Below are 10,170 nucleotides of genomic sequence, written 5' to 3'. Positions count from 1 at the left end.
ACCGCTGCCCGCACCCATGCTCTTCGCCGCCGGCCGCCGTGCGCTGCCGCCCACCGCCCCACTCGCCGGTCACCGTCGCTGCTTCCTCCCGCCTCGCCGCGGATCCGGTTGGGCCGGACCGAATCCGGTGCCCCCGAGCCCGGCCGCCGCCTCTCCCTCGTCTCCGGCCGTCGTCCGGCGTCGTCTCCGGCGAGATCCGTCATCACCTCGTTTTGCGTGCCCGGGTCAACCCTAGATCCGGAGGTGATTTTTCTTCTAAGTCCCCGGATCTGTAACTTTTTCAGGCCATGTTCATTGCATCATAACTCCGCATTCGTAGCTCCGTTTTGGGCATGTGATATATCAAATTGTTCGTTAGGATGTCCTCTTCATTTCATTCCATTGCACCATGTTTGTTTGAGTCCTTCTTGATGCCTAAAATGCTGTTGCAAGAGTGCTATAAAATGTTAATTTCTGTTTCTTAAGAGATTATGAGCATTTGTCATTTTTGCCATGATTATTGTGTGCCTCCTATGAACTTGAGCCCTACATGTATTTTGGGCTATGCCATGCCATCTTTACAGGGGTGTATGCCATGTATTTTTGTGATCAATGTGGTGACTAGCACAAGCATGCAAAGTAGCTCTCATGATGTTGCTGATTTCAGGGACTTAGAATTCTTCTAAGTCATTTCCTAGATGTTATTTTTATGCCATGTATTCATGTTGCTACAGAGTGATCCATGCCTCTTTTGAGCATGTTCAGTAAGGATGATTTTGAGATATTGTTATGTTCTATCCATCCATGTCTTTGTTTGAAATTATGGAGTACCCTAGAATGACTCAATCTTGCTCTACTTTTGCTATAAAATGTTCCTGGCAGATTGTTTACGTGTTAATCAATTTTGCCAAGGTTGCTATAGTTGATCCATGCATGCTATGAGATGGTTCTTGCCATGGTTAGCTTCTTTAACATGTCTTCTTGCTGGGTGTATGCTTAGGTTGTCATGCAATGCCTTGTGGTGAGTGCATCGAGCTCGCAATCATGCCTACGTAACTCTGTTTTTGCCATGTCCAGTTTTCTGCCAAGTCTGAATCTGTTAACGAAACTTGTTATGTTTACATGGGTGCCATCATATTTTCTGATTCTTTTTGGCTTATGGTCGGTAAGGGACTTTTGTTATATGCTTTGAGTAGATTCATGCCATATGCCATGCCTTGCCTTGCTATGATCTGATCCTGTAGCATGTTGTTATCTTGCTCTAAACATTGCTTCCTGATGTTAAATTCCTGACATGTTGTTTTCACTAAGTCTGTGATGCTTTTATCTTTTGCACTTTTGCCATGCTTGTTTGAACCTGCTATTGTGTGATTTAGCCGTAGCTAAGTGTTCATCTTTTGTCAAGCATCTTGAGTAGATCACTGTCATGTGCTTTGTTGCTATGTTAGAGTGCAGTAGCTTAGTTTCTTGTTGCATTTTAGATGGCATCGTGTTGTTAATCGCAGATTTGTGCCATTATTGTTTTGCTTGCCATTTGCAAACCGTGCATCCGATTCCGGTGATCTTTATATCGATTTTGACCGAAATCAACTCATCTTTCTAGCGGCACTTGGTTTGCCAAGTTGAGGCCTGGTTCAATCTTTTCCTTCTGGAGCACGCATATGCATTGCATATTACATCCCGCATATCATGCCATGTTTTGCATCATGTTGTTTGCGCATTGCACCGTGGTTGATTGTGGTTACCTTTGCTTGTGTTCTTGCTTTGGGTAGAGCCGGGAGACGAGTACGTGATCAAGGAACCCATTGAGTACGCTTATGAGGATCAAGCTTACGTCAACTCGGAGAACTTTGCAGGCAAGATGATCATACCCTCGAAATCACTTCTATCTTTGCTTGCTAGTTGCTCGCTCTATTGCTATGCCTATGCCGTGATACCTACCACATGCTTTATCATGCCTCCCATATTGCCATGTCAAACCTCTAACCCACCTTGTCCTAGCAAACCGTTGTTTGGCTATATTACCGCTTTGCACAGCCCCTCTTATAGCGTTGCTAGTTGCAGGTGAAGATTGGAGTTTGTTCCTTGTTGGAACATGTTTATTGTTGGGATATCATTATTATATCTTGTTTACTTTAATGCACCTATATACTTGGTAAAGGGTGGAAGGCTCGGCCTTATGCATGGTGTTTTGTTCCACTCTTGCCGCCCTAGTTTCCGTCATACTGGTGTTATGTTCCTTGATTTTGCGTTCCTTACACGGTTGTATTATAATGGGAACCCCTTGACAGTTCGCCTTGAATAAAACTCCTCCAGCAAGGCCCAACCTTGGTTTTACCATTTGTCACCTAGCCTTTTCCCTTGGGTTTCGCAGACTCAAGGGTCATCTTTATTTTAAACCCCCCCGGGCCAGTGCTTCTCTAAGTGTTGGTCCAACCTGAGCGATGTCCGGCGCCCCCTGGGCAACCAGGGTCTATGCCAACCCGACGTCTGGCTCATCCGGCGTGCCCTGAGAACGAGATACGTGCGACTCCTATCGGGATTTTTCGGCACATCGGGCGGCTTTGCTGGTCTTGTTTTACCATTGTCGAAATGTCTTGTAACCGGGATTCCGAGTCTGATCGGGTCGTCCTGGAAGAAGGAATATCCTTCATTGACCGTGAGAGCTTGTGATGGGCTAAGTTGGGACACCCCTGCAGGGTTTTGAACTTTCAAAAGCCATGCCCGTGGTTATGGGTAGATGGGAATTTGTTAATATCTGGTTGTAGAGAACTTGAAACTTAACTTAATTAAAATGAATCAACAGTGTGTGTAGCCGTGATGGTCTCTTTTCGGCGGAGTCCGGGAAGAGAACACGGTCTCGTGTTATGCTTGTACGTAAGTAGTTTTTCAGGATAACTTCTTGATCTTTGTAGCTTCTCGACCGTTCTTTGCCTTCTCTTCTCGCTCTCATTTGCGTATGTTAGCCACCATATATGCTAGTGCTTGCTGCAGCTCCACCTCACTACCTTTCCCTACCCATAAGCTTAAATAGTCTTGATTGCGAGGGTGTGAGATTTCTGAGTCCCCGTGACTCACAGATTACTTCCAAAACCAGATGCAGGTGCCGATGATGTCATTCCAGGGGATGCGACCGAACTCAAGTGGGAGTTCGACGAGGACTTAGGACGTTACTATGTTTTCTTTCCAGACGATCAGTAGTGGAGCCTAGTTGGGGCGATCGGGGATCTTATGCATTTGGGGTTGTCTTTATTTTTGTTCCATAGTCGGACCTTGATTGTATTCTGGATGATGTAATGCTATATTTATGTATTGTGTGAAGTGGCGATTGTAAGCCAACTCTGTACCTCTTTCTTATTCAGTACATGGGATGTGTAAAGATTACCCCTCTTGCGACATGCCTACAATGTGGTTATGCCTCTAAGTCGTGCTCCGACACGTGGGAGATATAGCCGCATCGTGGGTGTTACATTGTCGCTTGCCTCCAATTGTTGCATCTATGCTTATTGATCGTGGAGACTTGGACACTTTACTTGTGATGCATGCTTGCTTGATTGAGCCTATTGTATTTGGTTGTTCTCGCATCATATACCTCCATACTATGAAATGCTCTGTTGTCCTTTCTTATGATGAGCATGATGCATACACTTGTTGGGTATTTTACCACATGAATGATAGGTTTTGCATCTCCGCTAACTTCATTTGTTTTTCCGAGTGTTTGTCATGTTCTTTCATGTTGAAGGATTCACAAGGCGATACCGTCATGACACAATTTGATCATGTGAAGGCATACACAATGTGCAACACCAACATTTGCGAGAATCTCCTAAAGGTGAACTCCTTCCCTTTGAGACATCCTCAAATAAGCATATTGGATGGGTCACTCTTTCATTGTTGTTTCCTTCTTGTTGTCTACATGGTACATCTCGCGAATGGAGGAGCGACATTGAAGATTGGCTCTATGGACCTTCACATTAAGGAGTGCTCGGACTTATTGGAAGAACCTTCGAACCTCCACTCATGCCATGAAATCGAGCATTGGTACACCAACACCTCCATATTTGTTGATTGTGCTCACACATGTCATGCTCATTGGACATCTCACATACATGACAAATTTGCATCTTATACATGGATTGACTCATATTATGATTGCCTTGTTGCATCTTGTATTCCCATGTCATCCATGATATATGAGCTTGTGCATTTCCTTAGCAAATTTGTTGTGATCTACCTTGATGGCATATTCATACATTATGATCATATTGCCCATCATCAATTGCATGATCATATACTCATCTTGAGCATCCATTGCCATATTCATACTATTGATAAACCGTCTCTCTATGACATCATTTTGCACCGTGGTTGCATTGATCATATTCACAACACATTTGTGTGCGCCATGAATGCTTGTGCTCCCATGAATGCTTTGCATACCATTCCATCTCTTTTGGATAAGCTTCATGCACCTTGTCATGATCAATCTTGTTGCACAGACTCATTCTTACATGATGGACACTTTGTGTGCGCTAACCATTGTATTTCCAAGTGTACTTCGTGTTTGCTCATTTTGCATGTACCACATACCGGAGACACCTTGGAGTACTTGGATTGCACCATGCCTTCAACTCCGTCCACGACAACCGTTTCCATGGTGATGAGGATCACGATCCGAGGTCGGATCTTTCCCAAGGGGGGAAGATGATGCGGAGCATCCCACGTTCATCCCATGTACACTCCGACTACTCTCCAAGACCCAAGAGAACATAAGACAAGACCTCAACTAGGCACCGTTGGACACAAGGTGAGCTCGCTCCTCTTAGAACCATCACTTTCCATACGTTAGACATGGCTACTACCTCAAACATGTGTGCTATGCATGACTAGGAACCAAGAGGAAGCCCATGGACAAGAAGGCGAGGATACCAAGCACGAGGAACAAGAAGAAGGGCCACGGAAGAAGCTCCAACCATCGGACGACCGGTCAGGACCGGAAGTCCGACGCCTGAAGACCCACCGGACGACCGGCCCAGACCGGACGACCGGCGATCCCGCACCCGAGCCAAAATGAGCGAACGTCCGAAAAGTCCCGGACGTCCGACACACTCCAGCGTCCGTACGTCCGACCGCCCCGAAAATCCGGCGCCACCTCATCCGAGCCAAAACGCCGGATGCCCGACAAGTACCGGACGACCGGACCCTCGCGAGCCACTGGACGTCCGGTACCTGTCGGACGACCGGCCCCTGGCTGTGTCCAGTGTTGCGGGCCGAAGCCCATGTACCCCTCACTTCCCCCTTCGTGTCCCTAGACTATATATACTCCTCCACCACCTCCTAGTTAGGGTTAGCATTGGTTTAGCTCATTTTAGAGATAGAGCATTGCTCATCCACATCGGATCTACTCCACGAGAGAGACCACGACCTCTATGAAGAAGATCCCTTTGGATTCAAGACCTCCTTGCGGAGAAGACCATCAAGACCTCCTCACGGAGAAGACCGGTTACCGTGTATCGTCCGTTGTTGACTTTGGATCTTGTATCTCCCTTTATGTTCATGGATCTAGCACTTGTGTGATCATTCTTGTTGGTTTGGGTGTCTCTCTTGTGTTTCCCCCGTGTTTTTCCCCTCGTTTCCCTCCTCGTGTTCTTCTTGTTCATCGCGGGATCCGCTCCTTTCGTGAAAGATCGGCCCATAGGGTTCCTACCCTACATCAAGGTTACTAGCCAATTCTTTGAGGATAAGTATTTGGGGATGCCTACACCGGAGGGGAGGATGTCGAAAGGGCGTTTTCAGAACTTGCAGACTAGACTGACAAAATGATTGGTGCAGTGGGGGGATGGACATCTAGCCCAACCGGGGCGTGAGGTGTTGATCAAGTCTGTCGCTCAGGCGCTGCCTACCTACATAATGGGTGTTTTCAAAGTACCCTTCTCGGTATGTGATGATCTTACTCGTATGGTAAGAAACTTTTATTGGGGCTCGGCGGAAGGCAAGAGGAAAGTGCATTGGCGTGGATGGGACCATTTGTTGCAGTCCAAGTCAAAGGGAGGAGTGGGGTTTCGTGACTTTCGGATGTTTAATCAAGCACTGTTAGCACGCCAAGCATGGAGATTTTTAACTAAACCAGATAGCATGTGCGCGCAAGTTTTAAAAGCAAGGTATTACCCATTGGGCAGGCTGGATGACACAGTTTTTCCGGGAATGCGTCGTCGTCTTGGCAAGCGATCAGTTATGGATTGGAGCTGTTGAAGAAGGGTCTAGTTTGGAGAGTTGGCAATGGCAGAAGTATTCGAGTTTGGTGAGATAACTGGATCCCTAGGCCTTTCTCTTATAAATCAATCTCCCCGCAGGGAAGATGTCGTGTTCGTTTCGTGTCTGACTTGTTAAATCAGAACGGATCATGGAACTATGTGCTACTGAATGAATATTTTGTTGATGCGGATGTACAAGAAATAGCGAAGATCAGAGCATCCCCGAGGATGGAGGACGATGTGATAGCATGGGGGGTAGGTAAGCATGGTATATTCACTGTTAAGTCGGCCTATAATCTTGCCTTTGAGGAGGCGCACCGGGCCACTGATGCATCGTCTAGTTCGTCACCGTCAGGACAGAGGAAGTGTTGGGACTTTATTTGGAAAAGTTGGGCACCGCCTTTGGTGCGTAACTTTGCATGGAGGCTAGCCACTAACTCACTCCCTACTTGGCAGCGGAAACATAAAATTGGACTTGAAGTAGGAAGCAGGTGTCCGGTTTGTGGGATGGAGGAAGAAGACAACTTTCACCCTTCTGTTAACTGTCAGTTTGGAAGGGACCTGTACCTCGCCATGTCTAAGATATGGATGATCCCGGAGATAGAGTCTCTACGACATGATGGGCGGGAGTGGCTTCTTCATGTTCTAGCACCATTGAACGATGTGGGGCGAATGATGGTCATGATGATTTTTTGGAGGAGTTGGTTTGTCCGGAATGAAGTGGTGCATAACAAGCCCGCACCACATATGGAGGCTTCAGTACGGTTCTTGCGAAGCTATGTTGATTCCCTGATCGGAATTAAGTTATACCCGCATGCAGATCCAGCAAAGGGCAGATCTCCCATAGTGTATGAGAAATCGGTGCCAGCTGAAACCGTCAATAGTGTGCCAGAGGAGAGAAGATGGAGGCCACCGGAGCTGGGGTGGAACAAACTGAACACTGACGGGTCGTTCGATTCTTCTAGTAATGCTGGAGCTGGAAAGATCTTACGTGACCACCGTGGGATCATTAATTTCTCAGCGTGCAGGACCTTGTATTCCTGTAGAGATGCCTTGGAGGCAAAGCTCTGCGCATGCATGGAAGGGCTCTCATTGGCAATTCAACGAAGCAACCTTCCTAGTGGTGGAAATGGATCCTCTTGAGGCCGTGACCATGATCTCATGTGACGTCGTTGATCGCTCTATCTATGCTTTCATTGTTAAGGAGATTAAGTACTTGTTATCCTTTAGACAAACTTGTATTTTTCATATTGTTAGGTCTCACAATAAGGTTAGTGATATATTAGCAGTGTTTGCCAGTAGATCCAAGGTAAGACCATGACCTGGCTAGGGGCTGGTCCGGGTGAGTTGATGGAGATGCTTCTCTTGATTGTAAGGACATCTTGATTAAGTAATGAAAGCATTTATCCTGCAAAAAAAAACATAAGATGAGAGTTGAGAGCGATTAGTGAGAGTGTCTGCTCCGAGTGCATATGCACTTAGGGTGAACAGTAAAATATGGAGAGAGAAAAGTAAAAAGTAACAGTAAAACACAAAAAATGTTAAATGTTAAAGATTTTTTAAGCTAACTTTGTTTGATGTTTCACCGTGCAAAATTTCAGTTTCATGATGCAACGACTTCGATGAAAAAAATAGATAAAATCAAAATAACATCTTTAGAGCATGACTTTTCCCTTGCCCAATGAAACATTGAACATTGTCCCAACAAATTTTCTGTTTTCTTACACTTCACTGCTCACCTGAGAGCAGGATCGCCGGTTTACGCCGAGCATTCATGTGTCGGGTACTGCATTTCGGAAGGACATAAATGGCCAGGGTGTAGCAATACCGAAGGGCAGAAATGAACTCCATAGATTGCAGAAGAATACGATCAGACTGCACCACTGTCAGTGCAGAATTGCTTTGATGGCAACGGGCAACTTCTGTCATAAAAAACGTCATGTGCTCAAGTCTCTGGACCAAGGAGAGACAGTCAGAGGCTAGGATTGATCTACAGTAGTTACGGTGATTGCTGACATTAAATCCCTGACAGCAGGTTTTCAAGCTTGCTCTTTTATTCACGACATCAAATCCCTGGCAGCAGGTTTTCAAGCTTGCTCTTTTATTAATGTAAAACGTTTGTTGAATGTACCAGCACACGTAAAACGTTTGTTGAATGTACCAGCACACAAACTAAACTTGCTCGTAGCTGTAATCCCTAAACTTATCAGGGATATCTGAATAAAGTGCTGTTACTCAAAAAAGAAAAAATCGTTATGTGCTCTGACATTATCAGGGTCCAAAATATATCTTCCGAGTGAAATTAAAATTAGTTCCTGTGGGGTACTGCCAACTGTCGGTTGAGTGCGCCCTGGCGCAGCTTCAAGGTCATGGACCTCGTGTCGTGTGTGCGACGTGGTTGTCATCGGAGTTGGTCATGGATGGGCTTTGCCCTGTGTGTTAGTCTGGCGTGGGTGCGACGTGGTTGTCATCGGAGTTGGTCATGGATGGGCTTTGCCCTGTGTGTTAGTCTGGCGTGGGCTTAACCCTTCTTGTTTCGGTTTTTGCTCGGTTTTCCGTAATTAATTAGGCAATTCTCCTCTGCTTAATTAATAAATGAGGCAATCTTTACCTCCGTTTCGAAAAAAAATGAGGCAGTAATATCAGAAGTCCTTGCAGGTAAAGACGAAGCAGCGCAAGTGGACGGAACAACCGCACAAGGAACAAGCAGAAGAGATCTACAGTACTATTTTTAACTCCCTCTTCCAGAGGAGATATGCAGCTTATTATTCATCGGTGGTAAGTAGCACCGCTCGCGGGCACGTCCGTACATATAGAGGCGTCGATCCACACACACACTGGTGACGCATAGGAGGGCAAATGACGACACGTCTACGGCGTTCGTGCCTGGTCGAGGCGATGCTGCGCCCAGTTCTTCACCTGGTGCGCCTTGGAGTCCAGCTTCGCGCCCGCGTGATCCACCGTGTCGGCCCCCGGCGGCGAGGACGCCCCGTGCGACAGGTACTTGTACATCCACGCCAGCACCCCCACCGCCGCCGCGCCGAACGCCCCCGACGACACAAACCCGGCCGTCAGCATCGTGGCGGCGATGGCCGCGGGCACCAGCACGGGGCTGAAGAGCACCAGGAGCGGCGTCGCCACGATCAGCGCCAGCACCGTGCCCGTCAGCGTCAGGGCCGACAGGAGCAGCATCGACCCCGCCGCCGCCGCCGCGGCCACCCCCTTCGCGAGGGTGACGGCCGCCGGCTGGCTGTGGCCCTGGCCGTGCCCGCCGTAGTAGTCGTCGTCGCCGCGGATGGCCCGCATGTAGTCCGGCCCGATGGCGCTGCCGCCTCCGTGCACGCCTCCCCGGTGGAACGCCTGCTCTCCAGCCATGCCGGTACCCAGATGCGCACTTGAAGCTTCGCTACTCGGGAACCTGAGCCTCACCTGAGAAATGCGATAGCCAAATGCGCGGTGGGTTTCTCGCCGAGATGGATCGTGCTATATAAGATGCGATGTGGGTGAGAGTGTGGACGAAGGCGGTGGAGCGAGTCTCGGACATGTGGCCGCATACATGGGGCACGTGGCGAGGGGCGTGATCTGCATGGATAGCGATGCCTCAAGCCGTGCCACGTACGTGCCAACTTGCAGGCTCCCGGCGTCCTCCCATCCTACGTGTTGCGAATGCAGTACCCTTCCCGCGCCGCTGAGCTCGACGAGCAGCCTGCAGGACAGGGTTTCAAAATGACGTCCTCCATCGACGGTGTGCCCGTCGCCTTGCCGGCCCACGCGTCTGAAGTTGAGCTGGATGCCGCTTTATAAATTTTCACTTAGAGACGTTTGGCTTCTCGATAATTCTCGAACTCAAATTCTGTTTTAACAGGTTTTCGAATTCGAGTGCCACGGTATATTGTTTTTTTTTTGACTGTGAGCCTTGTAAGTTGATACACAAAGC

At 47.9% G+C, this 10,170-nt stretch overlaps 1 pseudogene; it reads right to left on the bottom strand.

The window, feature by feature from the left end:
• Positions 1-8,959: 8,959 nt before the first annotated feature.
• On the bottom strand, positions 8,960-9,727 carry LOC125556021 (oleosin 16 kDa pseudogene; annotated as a pseudogene).
• Between the last annotated feature and the right edge of the window lie 443 nt (positions 9,728-10,170).

The sequence above is a fragment of the Triticum urartu genome, chromosome 5A (assembly GCF_056163025.1).
Source record: "Triticum urartu cultivar PI428250 chromosome 5A, HENAU_Tu73, whole genome shotgun sequence".
NCBI classification, from domain to species: domain Eukaryota; kingdom Viridiplantae; phylum Streptophyta; class Magnoliopsida; order Poales; family Poaceae; genus Triticum; species Triticum urartu.
Note: the sequence above shows the minus strand (reverse complement) of the source record. Positions and strands in the feature narration are given on the sequence as shown.